The sequence below is a fragment of the Equus caballus genome, chromosome X (assembly GCF_041296265.1).
Source record: "Equus caballus isolate H_3958 breed thoroughbred chromosome X, TB-T2T, whole genome shotgun sequence".
NCBI classification, from domain to species: Eukaryota; Metazoa; Chordata; class Mammalia; order Perissodactyla; family Equidae; genus Equus; species Equus caballus.
In genome coordinates, this window is record NC_091715.1 from 97,039,790 (window position 1) to 97,062,399 (window position 22,610).

Below are 22,610 nucleotides of genomic sequence, written 5' to 3' on the forward strand. Positions count from 1 at the left end.
GGGCAGACGATTGACCTGAATGGCTGCTTGAGCCAAATTGGGTCATATGAAAGCAGAGGAAGTGAGTTGAGAGAGAGAGAGGAGGCGGAGAGGCAGAGATGAGAGAGGATTTTTTGAGACAGAGTGAACAACCATGGTTTCTGACTTAATAGGTAAATTTCCAGTTCCTGGGGTCCCCAACTAGGCTTTGTGGGTTGTCCTTGGATTTCCACGAGATTGTTTGTTGCAGACTTATACAAAATTTCTTTCTGTTTAAGCTTGCTTAAATAGATTCCTGTTCCTTGAAACCAACAATTATCGACTGAGAAACAGGATGACCTCTGATATACAGGGTGCAAGTAGAGAATCAAAAGGCACAGACAATAAAACACTGCATAGTTTAAACCAAATGTAGCATTAGGCTATATTTCTCACGGCAAGCTCCTGTGCATGTGTGTATACGTGTATGGCACTTACGTGTATGGGTATGGATGTATGACTTTAATAGCCACTAATACCCATGCTATCTATGAAGCGCCCAGGGCTGTGCCAGCTTTAGATACTTGATTCACACATAATCCTATACAGGAAGAAAGAATAATCTGGTGGTAAATCCAGGCCTATGGAACAGGGCGAGGTTACATTATTTTATTCATGTTTTCACTGCTATGCTCCTTTGTTGTTTTAAAGTTGTTTATGAGCCTGAAAAAGAGAATTTTCTGTTTTTATTCTATTTCCTTCTACAGGAACCTATTCCAGGTTGGTATCAGAAGATAATGCTTTCCCAAACATTCATATTCAACTATCGGACATATTCAACACCTCCTACATGTCAAGCACTTTTGCATACTGATCTGATTTAACTCTTTCTGCAAACTGTGTTTTATACATGAGGAAATTGAAACTCAGAGGAACTGTGTCTTGTGTGAAGTTGCACGGCTAGTCAGTGACAGAATGAGATACTCTTTCTATGGCAAGAAAGGGTGTCTCTTGCCTGAAAGAAAGCGGAATGGAAGACATTCTGAAAGCAGAATGGACTACATAGCTTAAAATAAGGCTATGGTGGCATTCTTCCATGATGAAGAAATAATTAATATTATAGATGAAATTCATTTAATTTAGCACTCTGTTAATTCATCTATCAGGCTATTAAATGGGAGTTTTGCTACTGAGTAAAATATGCTTTATGCAAGATGGAAAGGAGATGGTCACAGCCCTCTGCTCAACTTGTAAGAAGACACCTTGGTCCACATGGGTTTAATTTGGGTTTAGGTCATAAGTAAATTTGAATCATCCTTGATTTGCCTTTAGCTTCTTTTGCATTTATCACTGTTACCTACAATATACACTCTGCTTTCCTCATGAAAAGCCCTGAGTGGAAATGTCGGGGAGGATTTTGAATTTTGAATAAGAATTAGGAGGTATCCAGTGGAAGGAAATCTAGAAGCATCTTCAGGAAAGCTCTTTGGAACATTTTGCAAACAGCTCTCTGCAAGCATGTGTAGATACAGGGCCGCTCAGGTAGGTCTCTGCTTTTCTATGCATCTTCCTAGAGGAAATCACTTCCCTTGCTTGGAGCTCAGTTTATCCATTTGTAAATTGAGCAACTTGGTCTAAATGATCTCTATAAATCTCTCCTAACTCGATAGTTTTGCTTTCCATGAAATACACTCTCCAAAAGTGATAGCTCACTGAAACAGAATTATCTTATTCTTTTTCCTGTTAGAAAGTCACTTAATTGGATAGTAGTGCATTTCCTAGAAGCTGGTGAATCTAGTATTTGACGGATACCAGCCTAGTTTGTAGTGACATCTTATGTGGCTTCCCCTAGACATTACACAATCTGACATGACCCTTCCATACAGCTCATCTGGCCCAGAGGTTAAACGTGTTCATTTGCTTATTATCAGGGCCCTGTGCCCATGTCTGCCAACACTTCTAGCACTTGGGCAAAAACTAGAATTGCAGAGACGCTTGGCATTTCACCTGTTTGTTCTTGGCAGGACTGTTGTTTTCTCTGGCGATTTCATAAGCATTGTATGGTCTTTATTGAATGACTAAAATGTATTTATTTTCGGAGTATGACAGAGAACTATCAGTCTCCTTTAAAAAACGTGTGGGGAATAGTCTGTTCAGTTTCTAAGGGTGCCACTCATTCAAAAATACTAAGTGCGTTTAAAACAGAGAAGAATTCTTTGTCATGAAATGAAGGCAACTTCTAGAAAATTCCACATGGCCAACTTCTACTTTCCTTTAGGAAATACACAGCCAACTCCCTCTCAACTCTACCTTAATCATCTAGCACAGGGCTTCCCCACAAATCCATTCGCTGTAGCTTTGCTCACTCTAATTTCTCTGTCCTCATAAATCTCCATTCAGAGTTAATGACAGAACTGAAGGAGAGTGGAGAGTCTGTCAGACGTGCTCATTTTTTCTTGGAGCTTTTACATAATGATGGTTCATTTTCTGAGTTCCGGAAAAAGTTAAAACAACAGGTTTTATTATCAATGGTATTTTCCTTCCCAGGGATAACACTTTAGGTTTCTGTGACACTCAAATTGATATCCCCTACTCCTGAAGCATTTTCCCTCTTTGTTTTTACATGAGTTGTCTTTTCTCAAACTGGTTTTTCTTGAATAAACCCTTGCTGTAACTCCCATGCTCTCTTTTATCTTGTCTAATAGTACATGTTTGATTATTTTGTTACATGACATCAGAAGGCTATATGACTAAACTCGTTCCTACTCACGTTCTGGAAAAAGCCTTCATCTTTCTAACTGGCTGCTGAAGCAACACTGCCGAGGGAAAAGTGGTTCTGACTTTATTCAGATAGTACTTTCTTGGATTGAACAGTTTTCTTAAATGTTTCTTTGGTGTCTTTTTTTTTTTTTTTTTTACAATAGAAAGAAGCTAATGAATGTTTCACTGTCTACTGCTCTGTCCACAGCCTCTCCTTTTTTTTTTTTTTTTTTTTTTGCTGAGGAAGATTGGTCCTGAGCTAACATCTGTGCCAGTCTTCCTCTGTTTTATCTGTGGGTCACCGCCACAGCATGGCTGCCACTGAGTGGTGCAGTTCCATGCCCGGGGACCAAACCTGGGCCTCCGAAGCAGAGCATGCTGAACTTAACCACTAGGCCATGGGGCCAGCCCCTCTCCTCACTTTTTAAGATGAGAGTTTTGAGTGAGGAACATGCTGGTTTATTGATCACATATAATTTTTCAATTGCTACTAAGAGATTGCACCCTACTAATCCTGTAGCGAATGGTGACATTTAGGACATGTATGGATGTGCTATAGCTTACATTTCTGACATTTTGATTCACATGTTTGTTTCAGTTATTGAGAGCCTTGATGTGTTTTGAAAGGGCCAGAGAGTCACTTGTGATTTCAAAATTAATCCAGTCTTTTCCAGCTTATATCACATTCTAGACAATAGTAGAAATGACAGTGGAGGAAATAGCAGAGTAAAGGACTAGATGACCTCCTCTGTTTCTGTCACCTAGGAGTCTATGGAGAAACAACATATTTTTGTGAAGAGGTTATAAAGCATAGATTATCAAGCACTATCAGGAATTTGCAAAGTATATTAGAAACACTATATGTTAGAAAAAATTTGATAGAAATATATTTTGAGGAGAAAGGTCGCCCTTTAAACACTGCAATAATACAGCTTGTTAGAAAGAGTCAAGTCTTTACCCACAGGAGTTGAATAGTCACTGACCAGTTGTTGGACTGAATTGGCCAGTTATTTCCATCACTACTGTTCAGTTGACGCCGGATTCTTCCATCGACTCAGAATGAACACCTCCGGATGTTATTTCTAACACTGGAAGAGTTACCATGCTATGCCCTGCTGCTAATTTTTTCCATTTTTGCTATAAGCAAAATACAGTGTTCATTAATCACTGCAGTGCAGGCAAAGCCCTCAGTGTGGCTGAATGGAATCAGCGGAAACAGACACTTCTGGGGCACGAAATTGCATGAAACAAAATGTTTGGGATTTTTGTCTTCTTCCCAAGTGAAACCACCTCAGCGTTAAAGTATAAACTCGGGCACAAAACCAAGCTTCCGCCACAGCACATCCCTTGTTGTAACTCAGATATGAAGTCCCCTGGCTCCTGAGTGCCGCATCAGGATGGCAAGCAATTCTCTGCCACTCCCTGGCGTGTATGGAACCATTTGCTTACCTCTAGTGCGGGAGCTCATTTGATGGCTCCTACAGACCCTAGGGCCCTTCAGGAAGAACAGTAGACAACACCGCAATGGGAAGTGTGAGAACTCAATGGCCAGCCCAGCCGTACAGGGTGGTTCAGGGAAAGGAACTCGGAGATGTTTGTTTTTTTCCTTCTCCTCGTGTACTCATTTGGTGATAGTCTGTGATCTGAACCCGTCATTCGAATCTACCAGATCAGAAGGATGTACAAACTGTAGGGACACTCCACATCTCATCGTGGGTGGGTGAGGCAGGAATATATGTGCATGTACCCCAAGTTCTTCCCACAGACCGTGAAATTGCAATTGTGGATGTGGATGTTTCTTTTACAGAGCTTTTTCTCCATGTGTGGCCACAGTATCCTTTCTGAACCATTCTGACCTCAACTTTCAGTCAGACTGATCAGCTATTGTTCTGCCCAATGACAGGAACAGACTTTTCCATGTCTGCTGCTGTGAGACAGGAGCTCAGCTAATTAGTTCTGCTCAAAGTTACAACTGATGTGGTTCTATAGTGGTTTTGTCTTTATGTGTATAGAAATAGCCTATATCTAGTTTCTTTGTGTTGCTTATTACGCAAGCTTGGGTCACAAGCTACTAGGCTTTGAGAAATTTGTCTTTTATTTGAATCATGAGCTGTGCCTGTTATTTGATTATAACTATGCCTGTTATTGGCTGCATATCACAGCAAATATAAGTTCAGCAGTGGTTCCAATTGAGCCTAACTGGCATTCAGGCACACCTGGGTGCCTCTGATTAGCTGTAGAGCAATCCGCGGGGTCCATTTACATGGGTTTAGTCACTTGGGGAGAAGAGGTCTAAGAGAAGGCAAAGAGGAGAGTGAAAAGAGAGAGATGAGGAGGAGGTAAGGAAATGGCAGGGAGAGGCTTGTAAGTGGGCACTTGGTTGGCAAAGATGAGATGGGGAAGAAAGGATGGGAAGGATCAGTGTCTGTCCCCTGATCTATTCCCAAAGACTTCTCTGTGAGGTTTTGTTTTTTTCTTCTTCTCTCCAAAGCCCCCCAGTGCATAGTTGTATATTCTAGTTGCAGGCCCTTTTGGTTGTGCTATGTGAGATGCCACCTCAGCATGGCCTGATGCGTGGTGCTAGGTCTGTGCCCAGGATCCGAACTGGAGAAACCCTGGGCTGCCAATGTGGAGCGCACGGACTTAACCACTAGGCCATGAGGCCGGCCCCTGTCTGAACTTTTTGAATAGAGGCATGGCAAGCAGAAGCAGAAAGACCTGTATTTACAAAGGACTTCTGAGACACACGATGTGGTATGCCATGGTCAGGCTTCAAGGAGCTTTAATGATTCTGGAAGCAATAGAACACAGAAGTACACAACTTTGGTATGGTGAGGATTTCATTACTAGTGTTGAGGGGATCCTTGGGTGCTGATGTGGGCCCTCTCTCAGGCTACAATCATACAACGGGCAACAAGTTCATGGTGTTTGACTCCCCTCACCTTGCAGATCTCTCCTCCCGTATAAGATCCATTCGCCACTGGTTTTCTTGCACTTCCACAAGAAACCTGGGCAGCACCTGGGAGCTGCATCATTTGTAATCATATCTGGTGTATATCCCTTTCCATTTTGTTTGCTGGTTCAGTAATAACACAAAGTGAAAGTTTCCTTGAATGAAGTCTAAGTTATCATTGTCTCCAGTCTGTAATGGCCCAACCGTTGTGGTCAGATGATCAAACGGGACACAAAATATAGGAAAAGTACATCCCGTGTGGACCCAGTGTGGCCTCAGCTCAATGAGAATTGGAGGAATTACAGCATCTCTTTGGCACCCCTATGGTATGCAGCTTCAGAAGCAGCAGGAGAACATGGCATAGCCATGGGGGGAACCATGGCAAGGAGCAGTTAGGTCACGGCAAGATGCCACCCTCAAGTAGCTATAGGGCAGCTCACATTAATGAGAGAAATGGAGGTATCCCGAAAAGAGAATATGGCAGAACTCTGTAAGATCACAGGAGATACCCCTAAGGATGTTCCTAAATGGCTTGGTAAGGCTTGATGTGGAGGACAGGAAGGCTACCCATACCCTCTTCATTATCTATTATTTAACCTACTCTTACTGTTACCCCTCCACCCTTCCTGAAATAATATCCCTTATCTTTATTTAGCCTTTGCAGTTTACAAAGTGCTTTCACGTACATTCACTCATTTAATACTGAGAGCAAGCCTGTGATGTAGAATAGTGTTAGAATTATTACACAGATAAAAAAATCTATGCTCTGGAGAGCTGAAAACATTTTCGCAAAGTAACATCTCTAGAGAGTTGATGAACTAGGTATGGAACTCAAGTCTTCTGTGGTAGACAGAATAATGGCCCCCAAAGATGTCGGTGTCCTAATCCCCGAAACCTATGAATAAGTCAGCCTACATGTCAAAAAAGACTTTGCAGATGTGAAAAGGATTAAGGATCTGGAAATGGGGCGGTTATTCTGGCTTATCCAGGTGGGCCCAAACTAATGACACAAATTCTTAAAATCAGAGAACTTTTTCCGGCTGAGATCAGAAAGAGATGTGACAACGAAGAAGGGTGAGAGAGGGACTTGACTGGTTTTGAAATTGGAGGTGAGGGCAAGAAGCCGAGGACTGCAGGTGACCTTCAGGAGCTGGAAAAGATAAGGAAACGGATTCTCCCTATATTCGTTTCCTATTCTGCTTTGACAAATTACCACAAACTTAATGGCTTAAAGCAACACAAATTCGTTATCTTACAATTCTGGAAGCCAGAAGTCCACAATGGGTCTTACAGGCTAAAATCAAGATGTCGGCAGACCTGCATTCCTGCTGGAGGCTTTAGGAGCAAATCTGATTCCTTGCCTATTCAAGCTTCTAGAAGCCACCTGCATTCCTTGGCTCATGGTCCCCCTTCCTCCATTTTTAAAGGGCATCACTCCAACCTGTTTCTGTCATCGCATCTCTCCCTCTCTCTCCCTGACTTCTGCTTCCATGATAAGGATCTTTGTGATTATATTGGGCCTACCCGGATAATCCAGAATAATCTCCAGAAAGGAATATGGTCCTGCTGACATCTTGATTTTAGCCCAGTGAGATCCATGTCAAGTTTCTGACCTACACAACCGTACGAGAATACATTTGTGTAGATTAAGCCACTAAGTTTGTGGTCATTTGTTACAACAGCAGTAGAAAGCTGATATACCTTCTAATTCTCACACCAGGGAGCTAAAGCATCATGTCACAGCTTTGGTGCATTTTGAGGAGTATCATCTTGGTATCTACTAGTTAGTTCAGGCTGGACCTTGGGCTTTTTGAATGCAGCAGTTTTCTTTCTCATCAAGAATCTTAGAGGGCTTTGTTATCATTTTGAATTTGTATCACATTGCACATGCTCATAGATTTTTACTTACATATCATGTGTATCCTTAGTCCCATTTTATAGACGACTGAGCTGAAGCACTGATGTTAGTAATTAGAAACATAGCACTCATTTCCCCAGCTTGCTACTTAATATTCTGAGTCATGCTCTACCCTGTCATAAAACTCTATACGTACAACTAAAGAAAATTACAGTGGACAAGGATTTTGGTGGAGAAAATAATCTAAGAGACTGAAGACAGGAAAAAAATGTAGAGGGACCGGAAGTGTGTAAAGTGAGGTGTGTGTCCTCTGTTTACCAACTACATTTCTTTTTCTCTTTGGTAGTTAACCCTGCTTGTTTCATAAATGACATAAAATGTAAAGAAAAGATGAAGAAGAATTAGAGAAAATAATAATTTTAATGTGAAAAAGACTCAATAGTTAAAATGATAGGTTTTTATGTTTGGGTTTCAGATGCATTTATACAAGCATTGATTTACAAGTCAGTTGTGCCACAAGTTTACAAGTACCAAAATAGCTAGTCAGCAATCTGGAAGCTGTCGCCCTGTCTCACCACATCCCGGGAATAAAGATTCAGCAGTCGCAGTCTAACTGACGAAACTGTTGCTGCTGAAGGTGGAATACAATAGTTCCTACGCTCTCCTAGGAAGAAAAAAAGATGCATTTGTGAGTGAATAAAACAGATAGATCTCAGAGGCACGCAAGAAAGATCTGGGGGCAAATGAGATTTGTTTCCTATGTTGTCATTCTCTGGACCCACACAAGATTACCTGGAAGAGTTCAGACAGAAGAAGCAAAATGGCCGTAATATACACAAGCTAGTGAATTCATTGCAACTGATTGTCAAGAATTTACTACTCTTGAAAGCAGCTTGTCAAATTCCTTTTAGGAGTAGACAAGCTCCACCCTAAGGGCTGGTCAGATGAAACAGAAAGACAAGTAGATGAGCCAGTCCAACACTTACTATCAGCTTCACACAACCCCTCATGACAAGGTCAACTGTAGGTATGCTTGCAGAAAGCTTTTGTGCTCCCAAATCTATTATCATCATCGCCATTGTACAGATGGGAAAGCTGAAGTGAGGGAGTTACACCTATGAGGGTAGTCACTGATGGAGCTGGGCCTTGAACCCAGGTCTTCTTGGCTCCCACTTCACTGCTCTGCTGGCTGTTCTCCAGGGAAAGCGTTCGTGGAATTGAGCAACGCAGTGACTTTAACTGAGGGAAATAAGGTTAACAGCGATGGTATATAAATAGATTTGTGTGTGTGTGTGTGCAGGAGCAAAACGCTGAGATTCCACCGCCTTCTACTGAGTAGGAACTTTTCCCCTGAGCTGTTAAAGGGTTACTTCTGAGTGGGCTTCTGGGTGTTGAGTGCTTCACATCTTTCACATCATCATTCTTTCACTGCAAAAAAAAAAAAAAAAAGAAAACCACAAAAAAACTAACACATTCGAGTAAAAAGAATTTCCCAGTAAATTATTTTCCTGGGCAAGAAAGTTTTAAAAGGAATTCTATTTCTCATTTGAAATTAGGATGAATGTCAGCACCAGTCAATCTGTAAAACTTTTTATTTTGAAGTTATGTCAAACTTACAGGAAAATTGCAAGAACAATATAGAAAACTTCTAATTGCCCTTTGCCCTTCACTAATATTTAATAATTTGCCTCATTTTTTTTTATTATTCTCTTTGTCTCTGCCTTCTCTATCTGTCTGTCTCTTTCTATATATATATATATATATATACACACACACATTTACGTAAACATTTTTTTCTGAACTATTTCAGGATATGCCTCATAAACCCTTAACTACTCTGTGTGTCTTTCCTAAGGACAGGAAATTCTCTTATATAAGCACAATGTAGTTATCAAATTCAGGAAATTTAACATTGATAAAGTCATTTTATCTAACCTATGGTCTATGTTCTACTTTGGTCAGCTTACTCATTCATGTCCACTTTCAGCATTTTCCCCTCCTGTGCAGAATTCAGTCTAATCTCACGTATTGCATTTAGTTGTCACACCTCTTTAGTTTTTAATCTGGAGCAGTTCCTGAGCCTTACATTGTTTCCGAGATATTGGCATTTTTTACAGAATGCAGTTCAGTTTCTATAGAATTTGTTCTTCAAAGTGTCCTTCAATGTAGGTTCCTCTGATGTTTACTCATAGTTGGATTCAAGTGAGACCTCTCTACACACTACAGAATTAGTGTTGTCCGTTTCCAGGAAGCACATGCAGAGACACACATTGTCTGCCCTTCACCAATGAGGTCCATTTTGATCACCGATCCATGTATCGTCCATTTTCTCCCCTGTATAGTTACTATTTCCCCCTTGCTAAAGAAACTGCAGGGAGACATTTTAAGACCATGCAAATATCCTGTTTCTCATCCATCCTCCTACCTCACATTTAGCATCAACTGATGATTCTTGCCTGAACCAATCTTTACTGTGATGGTTACAAAATGGTGCTTTTCTAAATCCACCACTCCCTCCACACTTATTATTAACATTCTATCTGTCTATTTCCCTCTCTGTCTTTCTCTGTCTCTCTGTCTCTTTATTTGTCATCACCATAGACTAATGGATTACTAATTTAGTCAATGAGTTATTATTCATTACCTTCTTTATTTATTTTGATGTTCAAATTGTGCCACCTTTGCTCAAGGGGGTCCCTTTCAAGCTGATTATTTCAAAATCTGCCTCATTTTTCTTTTTAGTACTTTCTTATTTTCTAGTAAAGCAAGATACATCTTCCAGGCTCATCTTACACCTTTTGTCCCTTAGCCCTGGCATCAGCCGTTTCTCTAAGGAGTCATAGTTTCTTTTAATGGGGAATGATACTTAGAAACCAAGATCTAGACACTGAATATGCTTGTTGCTAATGTGGTATCATTGCTAAGGTATCATATTCATACCTCCAATCCTAATCTTGTCTTTCCCCATTCGTTATTTGTATTTCCCCTTTTCCACAGTGAGAACCCTGACTTTCTACAACATCAGCACATTTGCTCTCTTGCTCAATCCTACAGTGCATATCAATGATTTGAGGACTTTTATTATAGTGAACAAACATACTAAGAAGAGCTCCAGGCAAATTTTGGTCCCACGTTTCAGATAGGAGTATTCTCACTAGAATTCTGAAAATAGTTGGATGAAGAAAGAAGGATCTAAATCATCACTTGGCTAGGACGGTATCAAGCCTCACATCTCTGCTTTATTAAAGTGGCAGGCCCCTTGGGAAAGTAGTCACCCATGTGACACTTAGTAACATTTCATGCCAGTCCTTTAATTAATAAAAGTTGAATTGTACACTTTAAAATCTTTTAAGAGGGTAGATGTCATGTTATGTGTTCTTACCATAGTAAAATAAAAATTTAAAAAGTCCTTATATGACAAAGAAACTTTGGGAAATGTTGTACCTCTTAAGTGCTATTTGGATGTCCAACTACTGAGCATTCATAACTTTTATGGGGAAGAGCCAGGAAAGATTAAGCTTTGAAAAATGAAAAAAGACAAAGAAAACCTATTCCAAATTCAAATAATCAAATGAGGGCAGAGTACTCTGGAACAGCCAAAGTTGGGACAGGAATATTACCTCAAAAAAACAATCTTATAGGGGCTGGCCCTGTAGCCGAGAGGTTAAGTTCACGCACTCTGCTTCGGCGGCCCAAGGCTTTGCTGGTTTCGATCCTGGCCACGGACCTAGCACCACTCATCAAGCCACGCTGAGGCGGCATCCCACATGGCACAACTGGAAGGACTCACAACTAGAATATACAACTATGTACTGGGGGGCTTTGGGGAGAAGACGAAAAAAAAAAAGATTGGCAACAGATGTTAGCTCAGGCGCCAATCTTTAAAACAAAACAAAACAAAAAAACACAATCTTGTAAAAAACTCTGGGCTCTCCCTTTGAAATGCAGAATCTTGCAATATATGAATGCAAAGTAAAACAACAAAAGAAACAAACAAATCCATGGGCTCCATTACCAGAAGAATACTCCAGTTTTGCATGAAAACTCGAAGAGGTTTCTGAATCCTTGACACTACCTATATATATAGTTCTATATAGTTCTATAGAATGCCTCAGCTCATATTCCTTTGGACTACTGGGTGTATGGAATACAAAACTTAACAAGTTTCATGATGTGCTTTCTGGGTCAGAATTCCCGTATGTCCTTAGTACCACTGAATCATGTATTTACTGTGTGAAAAGACCTTGGACAGTATTTACTCCAATGCCTCTTCTTTCACATGGAGAAACTAAAGTCTACAGAAATGAGACGACTTATCCAAGAGCAGAAAGCCTGTCGGGGAAAGAGCCTGGAGGGTTTTTGTTGTGGAAGGGAATTCAGATACAGGCTGGACGGTTGGACTGAATGGTTTTATGTTCCATTTCAATCCTGGAATTCTGTGAGTTTGTTTTCTGATCACCAGTGTGGTGATCTTTCTACTCTACCCTCAGGGGTCATTAGGTTGGAGGGATGGAAAGGGAGCTAGGGAGCGCAGCTCTACTTTTTGCTATTTTATATATTGATCTTCCAGGAAAGACTTTTCTGGAAGAAAGAGGTTTGGGAACCATAGCATGATTCAGTTGTAACACTATCCAGGACTGCATTACAGTTGGAAGTGCTTGCCATACGCGAGTAAATCTTTCAAAACATTGAAGTGTCTTTGCAGCTAGGAAATCTGATGAGGGCCAGAATTTGGCTGAGAATGCTTGTCAACTTTTGGCAGCCTCGTCACTCCTGGCTCTAGTATGTTTCTCTCTACAGCCAACCAACTCTGGTCAGACAGCCCACTAACGTTTGTAATAATTTCTGAAATTCTTCTGAGCAGTACAGCCTATTACTCTTTCTTGCAATGGTGTGTAGAGCTGGGAAATTAGTTGTTCTTAGGAGAGAGCCATGCAAGCACTTCTTCAACAAGATAGAGTGTAGCTAGGGGTCTACTTTAGAGTGTGATGCCAACTCTCAGATGACGTGATAGCTGTTTTTCAACAATTCAACTAACGTTAATTACTCTTGTGAGTCTTTATTCAGAATAGTCTTTCCATTACTACCAAGCAGAATGACAGCAAGTGTGCACACTTACAAGTCCAAGTAATAGCTGCTAAGATATCTTCTGCACATATTACCCACTCTCTGCCTTCCAAGTGTACAAATGTTCCACATAATGGCTTGAGATACTGAAGACATATTAGCTTATAGAATGTAACATACAAAGATGACTATCAGTTTACTGGTAAGTTCACCCACCCCCCAAAAATGCCACTATGACAAAAGGATCTTTGTGGCCTCTACTAATTCCCTTAGGTCTTTCCAGAAATATTTAATGTCTGTATGTATTAGACACTATGTTTGACATTGGGCAAACAGTGGTAAAAAAGACCTACAGATGCCCTCATGTTTTGGTGTTTAGAGTGCATTGGGGTACACATATGTAAACAGGTAAAATAAAAATAGGCTAAGATAAGGGGAGAGTTAAGAAATAAGTGGGACCTAATCCAGTTATGGAAATCTTAGAAATGACATTTAAACTGAGATCAGAAGGATGAAGAATTAAACAGGGGAGGAGGACTTGGAGAGAATGTTTTCTGAAACAAGAAGAGCATAGGGAAATGCACAGAGGAGAGAAAAACAGCATGTAATGGGGCTACAATAGCACAGTTTAGAGTGTAAGTTTGTGAGAAGTAATGAACATGGCTGGATTGTAGATCAGCTCCCCTGAGGGCAGTAACCTTGTCTGTTTCGCTCAAGATAGCCTCACCATTATCTACCACAGTTCTTGTCACATAGTAAAAATTAAAAAAAAATTTGTTGAATAATAACAACCACCACCACAAAGATAGCAGTTATTTACTTATTATGAGACAGAAAGCATTCTAAAATGCTTTAGTCATGTGCAATTTTATTAAATTTTCACAACAATATGATGAGGCATTTATTATTATAATTATTATTATGCTCACTTTACAGATAAGGAAACAGAAGCTCAGCAAGGTTAACCGAATAGCCCCAAATCACCCAGCTAGTGATTGGCAGATGCAAGGTTTAAACTCAGGCAATCTCGGACTCGCCTGATTCTAAGTGTCTAGATTCTGTGTTAAAGAGTTTTGAATTTCCCTTAATGCAATGAGAAACCAATGAAAGATTTAGTGCTTGGAATTTTACCAAGATGACTCTGGCAGCAATGTGCAAAATGAATTTAAATGGGAGCAAGTCTAGAGGTAAGTAGACAAGTTATGAAGGTATTGTGATAATCCGTGAAATGATAGTGGCTTGGACTATGGTGTTAGCAGTGCAGATGGAGAGAGAGAGCCTGATCCCACAGAGAGAGAGAGAATTGATAGGGCTTGATAGGTGATTGAATGGAGGTGTCAATGAGGGAGACAAAGGAATCAAAGAAGACTTTCAGTTTTCTGGCCGTTGCAGAATTGCAATTGGATATTTGGTGGTGCAACTCACTGAGACAGAGAACAGGAGGAGGAGGAGGAGCAGGTTTGAGATGGTAGGTGGGAAGATGCCAATTAATTTTTGGCATGATGGGTGTGAGACCTTTGAGCTCTTTGAGGGGTATTCAAGTGGACACACCCGATAGACATTTCGATAGACTTGCCTCGTGTGTAGAGAAGAGATCAAGGACAGAGACAGACACGTGAGGGGTACTAACATACAGCTTACACTTGCAGCCAATGGAGGCAATTGTAACCTTGTTGGGAAATTGTGTACACTGACAAAAGCAGAAAATTTATGACAGAGCCCAAATAAACACCAACATCTAAGTGACACATAGAGGAAAAAGAGCCTGTAAAAAAGATTGGGGGTGGGGGGGGTGGGTGGGTAGAAAGGAACCTGGAGCATGAGTGTAAGGGAAGCTGAGGGAAAAGAATTTCCCAAGAAGGAAATGGTCAACAGTGTCAAATATTACTGAAACATGAGAACTAAAAATCTTCCACTGTGTTTAGCAACAAGCATGTCTTTGATGACCTCAGAGAAATGAATTTCACTGTGAAGGTGTGTGTGGGGTTTAGGAGAGAGGTAAAAGTCATATTCCAGTGTGTTACAGGGTAAGTTACAGGTAAGGAAATCAAATAAAAGTCCTAGAAGCAAATGCTAGTTGTTGCCATGGAAGCAAAATCCAGGAACGCTGGGGGATTTGGGGTGGAAAGAGAATTCAGGAGTCCTAATGATTGTTAATTAGTTTAACAGAATGGACTTAGAAGTAGATGGCATGAAGAGGAGCATGAGGTAGTATGAGGATGGGGGAAGAAGGCCAGGAAGTTGTAGGGAATCTCAAAATACATGTGGTTCATTGATTAAATTGGATTTGGACCAAAAATCAATCAGTGAATACTCAGTGCTCTGAAAGAATCTCGCTGTTCTAATTTCACTTGAGCTGAACCGCCTGGATATCTCTCGAAGTAATGATTAGAGTGAGGCTGGTGTCATAGGGCCCTGGTAGCTCTAGCTAGTTCTTGTTCTCCTGAAACCCAAGGAGAAAACCCACACCGTGCACATCTGTGTCCTGGTTTCAGAACTTTATATCACTCATTGGGCTGGGAAGCAGTCAGTCGTCCCCAAGGAGCAGTTCCTTGTGTTATTAGATTTTTAGGCCTTTCAGGACTCCTGGAATTTCTTTTATTGTGTGGAAGCCTGAGATTTTCTATTTTCCAGACTTACTGAGCAGTTCTCTGCCCAAGATTGACGGCATAGATCTTCTGGAACACAACAATGGATTAACTGTAAAAATGGGCTTAGGAGTTAGTCCCAAATATGAGTCTCAGGTACACCACTTGGAGAAGTGCAAACAAATAGACTGAACCATAAAGGCAAAAATTGATAAACTGGATTTTCTTAAAATGAGTATTTCAGGGCCAGCCCCAGTGGCCTAGTGGTCAAGTTCCAATGTGCTCCGCTTTGGCTGCCCAAGTTCAATTCCTGGGTGTGGACCTACACCACTTGTCTGTCAGTGGCCAGCTGTGGCAACAGCTCACATACAAAAAGAGGAAGATTGGTAGTGGACGTTTGCTCAGGGCAAATCTTCCTCAGCAAAAAAAAAAAAAAAAAAAAAAAAAAAAAAGAGTATTTCATATAATTATGAATATGATTATATTTAGATCTACCATTTTATTATTTTCTATGGATCCTCTCTGTTATTGGTGGCTCTATTCCTTTTTTGCTGTCTTCTTTTGGATTATTTGAATATTTTCAAGCTCTGTTTTGATTTAGCTATTAGTTTTTTAGCTATGTGCCTTTATATTATTTTTAAGTGGTTATCCCAGAGATTACAACATACATCCTTAACTTCTCAGTCTACCTAGAGTTAGTATTATACCACTTCATGAAAAATGTAGAAACTTGAAACCACATAGGTCCATTAACCTCCCCTCCACCATCCACTGTGTTATGGCTGTTATAAGTACTACATTTACATACATTATAAATCCCACAAGACAATGCTATAATTTTTGCTTTAAGTAGTCATATGTATTTTAAACAAATTAAGAGAAAAATACGGTCTTTTATATTTACCGACATATATGCTAGCCTTGAGGAACATGTAATGGCTTGTAGAGAAGCAGGAGCTGGCAAAGGAAACTGAGAAAAAGCAGCTAGAAGTGTAGGAAGAATATCAGGCGTGTGTGGCCTAAGGGAAGTCAGGGGAGGAGAATGTTTCAAGAAGAAGGGAGTGATTAACAGTGTCAAAAGGTACTTAAAGGCCAAATAGGAGGAATGAAAACTGTGCTAGATTTGGGTACATGGAGGTAAAGGAGGTAGTAAAAGCTGATTTGGTAGAGTGAGGTGGGTGTAAATCAAATTGACACAGTTGAGTGAGCAGTGGGGGAGAGGAAATAGAAATGGGGAAGTTGGACAACTCTTTTGAGAAATCGTAGTGAAGAAGGGGAGAAGAGATAGGTTCATTGCTGGAGGGGGATGTGACATCAAGTGAAGGTTTCCGTTGTTTTAATCGGACAGGCTGAGAATATATGAAAGTCAGTAGGCAGCATTAAGTTGAAAGGTGAGGTTAAATATATAGAACAGAGAAAGTGAAGTTAATGGTATAAGATTCCTGTAAAGATGGGGAGAGAGGATACAAAACACAGGAGAAGTGTTGGCTCTGAAACATGATAGGATGTGCACAGAGGTAGGGTGGGATGTTTGATGTTGGGAAGATGTTGGAATTGACATATGGTAGCTTTTGCTGCTCTGAAAAGTAGGAGGTGATATCACCCTCTGTGAGTGAGGGGAGAGGAGGGTAATGTTGGAGGTTGAAGGCGAATGGAGAAGGTCTGGAATAGCAGTTGTGAGTGGAGAACGAGCGGACCAGAGAGATGTAATAACCCCTTAGACCCTGTTAAATATGTTTTACTATGTAAGTTATTAGGAGACACATTGATTTTGGCTTTAGTTTTAGAAGAAGCTGGGCGATTGATTACTTTACAGAAAGCAATGTGACTATCAAGTGGCCTGCATCCTTGCAGTGGTGCTATGGCATAATAGACATGATGGGTCTGGAGTCACATGGCCTGGGTTTCAGTCCCGGTGCTACCCCTTACTACTCAACTGACCTGGGAAAAGTTGCTTAAACTCTCTCATACCTTGATTTTCTCATCTGTAAAATAAGGGTAATAATGTTAGTCTCTAATGTTAGTGGTAGGGTTGATTTGAGAATTCAAGTTAGTTAATATGTGTAAAATACATAGCCTTGTACATAGTAAGCACTCAATAGCTCAATAATTGTTGGTTCTTATTATTTGCTGATTAGCCCATTCTCCTTCTATTGTCCAGCATATGAGGGACCCTAAATGACAGTTAAAAGGTTGCTTAGTGGCTTGAAATCAGGACACGCAGAGTTAGTTGGCAAAGTAGACTCCCTGATATCCTCAAGCTAGGATAACCTGATGTGTCCATCTCTATGATAGCTGCTGCTCCTAACTGTCACACGGATTTGTGGGTCAGATCCCTTAGGATACACTTTGTAGAATACTGCATGTAAATGAGTGCTTCATCATTGACTGATGTGATGAATTTGGATAGAGACAAGTTGACATATATCTGAGGGCAGATGGAAGGCAGAATGTCTACATAATTTCATCTGGTGATAGCCAAAGTCGTGAAATTGAATCATCAAAATTAAATCAGAGAATTAGAGAATCTTGTATTTGGAAGGGCCCTTTAAGGCCATCTGGTCCAGCCTTCCACTCAGCATTGCAATCCTCCCTACGGCAGCCGGAAAAGAGAATATCAGGCCAGTTGGGAAAGAGATGATGGCGGATGTTATAGAGCCAAAGGCATTTCAAACAAAATGTGGAGACCTAGGGTCTGGGTGGTTTGGTTTTAAACCAGCTCCACAGAAGACAGCAGTAGGAAGAGTCCAAGTCAAGTTGTAAAACTCTTTCTTTGCAGATACAGAAACAAAGGCAGAAGCCTTACTTGTCATTCTGTTGCTAACTTTTGCTTGCTAGCTGACAATGGCACTCTACTTTGAATCTCTTTACCTATCTGTGAAAACGAAATGTTATGTTTCAATCTTCCATGGATGTTTAAAAAAAATAAGCTTAATAAAAAGGCAGACATCCTAAGATGGAAGGTGCCATGTAAACACAAGTTGACTGAAAGTCCTTCTATATCTGCAGCCAAAGTGGCTTTGGGATAAGAAGTGAGGCTGTCACCTTGGGTACCTCATCTTAGGGTGAACTTTGAGCTTGCTTTAGGATAGAAAGTGTTTGCGACATTTTTGTTGACTAGGTTAGGGCTGGTCCTACATAGAATTATGATATCAGATGTATTGGAAACATGTCCAATACATCATGGTCCAGAACCACCATGTCCCTCCTTCCCCATGATCTCTTTCTTCTGCTGTCAGAGGCCTGAGATCTCCCATTAGAGTTTTAGTTTTTTGGCTTACAGTACTGATATATGTTAAAAATCTTAATGACCCTGCAAAAGGTAACTCACCGAATTTGTATCACTTATCTTAGTGGGAGTGGGCAATGTTGTAAAAGTTGGAATAGCAGGAAAGAGAAAGAGGACACTAAATGCCTGGGGAGGAGGGAGGATTGAGGATATTGAAAGAAAGTTTTGCACAGTTCACAATTTATCCTATAGCCAGACCTGCTCCAGGGGTAAAACAGAGCAACACGATTCCACGCAAATGTTCATTCCCTTAGCTCCGCCTCACTCCCATCCACACCCCCAGCTCTTTCCAAATCAGGAGGTGAATGAGCTGTTTTTAGAATTTTCTTCACTTTTAAAAGTACTTTTGATTATTTTGCCTTTCCAAATATACTTTTTCCTTAATGAGAGAAAATGAGAGAAAAGGACTGTAGTTGTGCTAGTGTTCAGTCTTAAGGGAACTGTTCAGTTTCATCAATCTTCAGCCACCCTGATTTATTTTAAGGGTGTGAAAGATCCAAAGGCATGGGTGCACCAAACTGTGAGAAGTCCTAAAAGCTCAGAGCAAGGGCAGGAGGACTCTTCAAGAATGCGAGACATGGGGCCGGCCCCGTCCCGTGGCCGGTTGGTTAAGTTCAGCGCTCTGCTTCGGCAGCCCAGGGTTTCGCCAGTTCGGATCCTGGGCGCGGACATGGCACCGCTTGTGAGGCCATGCTGAGGCGGCGTCCCATGTTCCACAACTAGAAGGACCCACAACTGAAATATACAACTATGTACTGGGGGGATTTGGGGAGAAAAAGCAAAAAAAAAAAAAAAAAGATTGGCAACAGTTGTTAGCTCAGGCGCCAATCTTTAAGAAAAAATAAAGAATGGGAGACAAGATTAAGTTTATATTTTGGCTTTCACTTTGAAAGTTAGGTTTCTATCTAAATGAAAAGAAGATATCAGCTAACGTGAAATCAACACCAAGACAGTATGGAAAGGGTGATGACCGTGCCTGGTTCTTGTCACTGGGGCCAATCCAGCATCATCTTCCTGTGGGCCTTTCATTCTCCCCACACCAATGACACTGAACAAGAAACAAAGGGAAAAGTAGACTGCAAAACCATTTAAACCAGACTCCTCTGACTGTGAGAAATACTTCTTTATGGCTCACTTCCTAAAATTTGCAAGAGATCCTATTAATCCAGATCCAAAGCATCTTGTCACTGGGATAGATCAATTTAAAAAAACTTATTTTCACATTTAAAATTTTTTTGTTCTGACATAATTTCAGACTTACAGAGAGCTGCAAAATTAGTACAGTTCCTGTATTCCCTTCCCCTAGATTCCCCCTGTTTACCTTTTACCACCTTCGTAGTCTCTGTCCATATAAGTATGTGTATATGTATCAATATATCATTTTATTTTTCTAATTAAGGATAAGTTGCACATATGATGTTCCTTTACCCCTAAATACATCAAAGTATATTTCTTAAAATTAAGGATAGTCTCCTACGTATCCATAATACAACCATCAAAATCGGGAAACCAACATTGATACAATACTATTTCCTAACCTACAATCCTTATTCAAATTTTACCAGTTGTCCCACTAATGTCTTTTATAGCAAAAAACAAAGAAATTTCTGTCTTAGAATCTGGTCTAGATTGACCCATTGAATTTACTTGTCATGTCTCTTTAGTCTCCTTTAATCTGGAACAGTTTACAACCTTTCTTTGTCTTTCATGACCTTGACATTTTTGAAGAGGATGGGCCATTTATTCTTTTCTTTTTTTTTTATTGCAGTAACATTATATAGCTTTCAGATGTACATTGTAATATATTTCGAATTCTGTGTAGATTACATCATGTTCACCACCCAAAAACTAATTATAGTCCATCCCCTCACATGTGAGCCTAATCACCACTTTTGCCCTCCCCACTCCCCCCTTCCCCTGTGGTACCACTAGTCCAATCTCCATTGCTATGTGTTTGTTTGTCGTTGTTTTTATCTTCTACATATGAGTGAAATCATGCAGTATTTGACTTTCTCCCTCTGACTTATTTCACTTCGCATAATACCTTCAAGGTCCATCTATGTTGTCACAAATGGCCAGATTTCATCATTTCTTATGGCTGAGTAGTATTCCATTGTGTGTAAATACCACATCTTCTTTATCCATTCCTCCCTTGAGGGGCACCTAGGTTGCTTCCAAGTCTGGGCTATTGTGAATAATGCCACAGTGAACATAAGGGTATGTATCTTTATGCATTTGTGTTGGGCCATTTAGTCTGTAGAATGTTCCTCAACATGTGCTTAGCTGCTGTTTATTCTTGATTAGACTCAAGTTATGAGTTTGTTTCTTTTTTCAAGAATACCACAGAGGGGAGGATGTGCTCTTCTCAGTGCACCATCTTCTTCCTTCTGCTTTTATTAATTTGAATTTGACTAAAAGGAAGAGCTTTCTCTTCATCCCTATTTATTTATTCAAACATTTATTTATATTAGTATTGACTCATGTATTCTCACTTTATTCTCTGGGTTAATCCATCGCTATCATTTATTGTGATGCTCAAATTGTCCCACATTTGGCCAATGGGAGCCCCTCAGATTGGATCCTGTGTCCTCCTGACATGACATCACATCCTTTGAGCACTTTCTTACTTTTGGACACAACAAATTGTTTCTAGGCTCATTTTCTACTTCTCTTCCCCAGCTCTGGAATCAGCTCTAAGAGGCTCTGCTTCCTTTTAGCAGAAAATAACATTTAGAAAGTTAGATTGGACACTAATTTTGCCCATTATTATGGGGTATTGTTGTTTCTAAGCCCTCTCAGCTGACAAAGCTAGGAAATAGGTGTATGTAGGTACGTATGCATGTATGTACGTATATGTGTGTTTTTCTATCTAGCTATCTATCATCTATCCTCCTATCTATCATCTATCTATCTAATCTATTCTACCTAGATATTAAAAACTGTGAGTATAAGGGCTGGGCCTGTGGCCTAGTGGTTAAAGTTCTGAGCACTCCTCTTTGGTGGCCCTGGTTGATGGGTTTGGATCCTGGGCGTGGACCTAGACCACTTGTCAAGCCATGTTGTGGCAGTGACCCACATACAAAATAGAGGAAAATTGGCACAGATGTTAGCTCAGGGCTGATCTTCCTCAGCAAAAGAACAAAAACAAAAAAACATGAGTATATACCAATACCTTACTTCCAATCCAATACTACAGAGTTCATTCTGCTCTTCCCCCTTTCTATATCTGTACCTCCCTTTTATAGTGAAACCCATGTTCTCATTATCTACAATATATGTACTTATTTGCTTAGTCCTAAAATATGCATAAAGTGTTTTCAGGATTGCTAATTATCACACTGTGAAGAAACAAACCTACTCAACTAGGGTTAATATTTGTTTATAGTTCTTTTACCTTTAACCTGAATGTGTATAGTTAAAATACTGTATTCAAATGTTGTTAGGTTTGTTTGTTTTCTTTCTTTTTCCATTCTGAGTGGTTACATTATTCATTTGAAATACAATTCAGTTCATTTATTTTTGTTTGTATTCCATTTTTGGTTCTTCCTCATTCTTGTTGGTTTCATTTATTTATTTTTTGACTATGTGAAATACTATCATGGTTCCAAAAGTCAGAACCCTAGGGGCCGGCCCCATGGCCTAGTGGTTAAATGTGGCATACTCTGCTTCAGCGGCCCAAGTTTGGTTTCTGGGCATAGACCTACAGCACTCATTGGCAGCCATGCTGTGGCAGTGACCCACATACAAAATAGAGGAAGATTGGCACAGATGTTAGCTCAGGGCAAATCTTCCTCAGGAAAAAAAAAATCAGAACTCTACAAAAAAGTATACTCAGAGTAGTGACCCCATGACACATCTCACCTACTCTGTTCCTTCTCCCCATCCTTCCCACCCAATTCCCACACATCTCCTGTAGGTTACCAATTGCATTATTTTATATTTTATCCTTCTTATATTCCTTTTTGCACAAATTAGCATATTCATGTATATTTTCTTATATCATGGGCATAGAACAAAATAAAAACTTAGTCCCGATTCTCTCATTTAAAAGACTTGGATACTCTCTTCAGTAAACTCTTTGCTTGATTTTCAGTAGTCTCCCTCTTCCTGTTACCTTTAGGGCTTGAACACATGGGC

General features: G+C 40.3%; 1 long non-coding RNA gene across 1 annotated transcript in view; it reads right to left on the bottom strand.

Annotated features, from left to right (window-relative positions):
- Positions 1-7,930: 7,930 nt before the first annotated feature.
- The window catches only part of LOC111771457 (uncharacterized), a 51,910-nt gene continuing 37,230 nt past the window's right edge, over positions 7,931-22,610 (bottom strand). The window contains exons 3-4 of the long non-coding RNA XR_011434586.1: positions 8,516-8,957; positions 7,931-8,193 (exon numbers count right to left, since the gene is read on the bottom strand). This is a non-coding gene — a long non-coding RNA (uncharacterized lncRNA). The remainder of the gene's footprint in view (positions 8,194-8,515; positions 8,958-22,610) is intronic.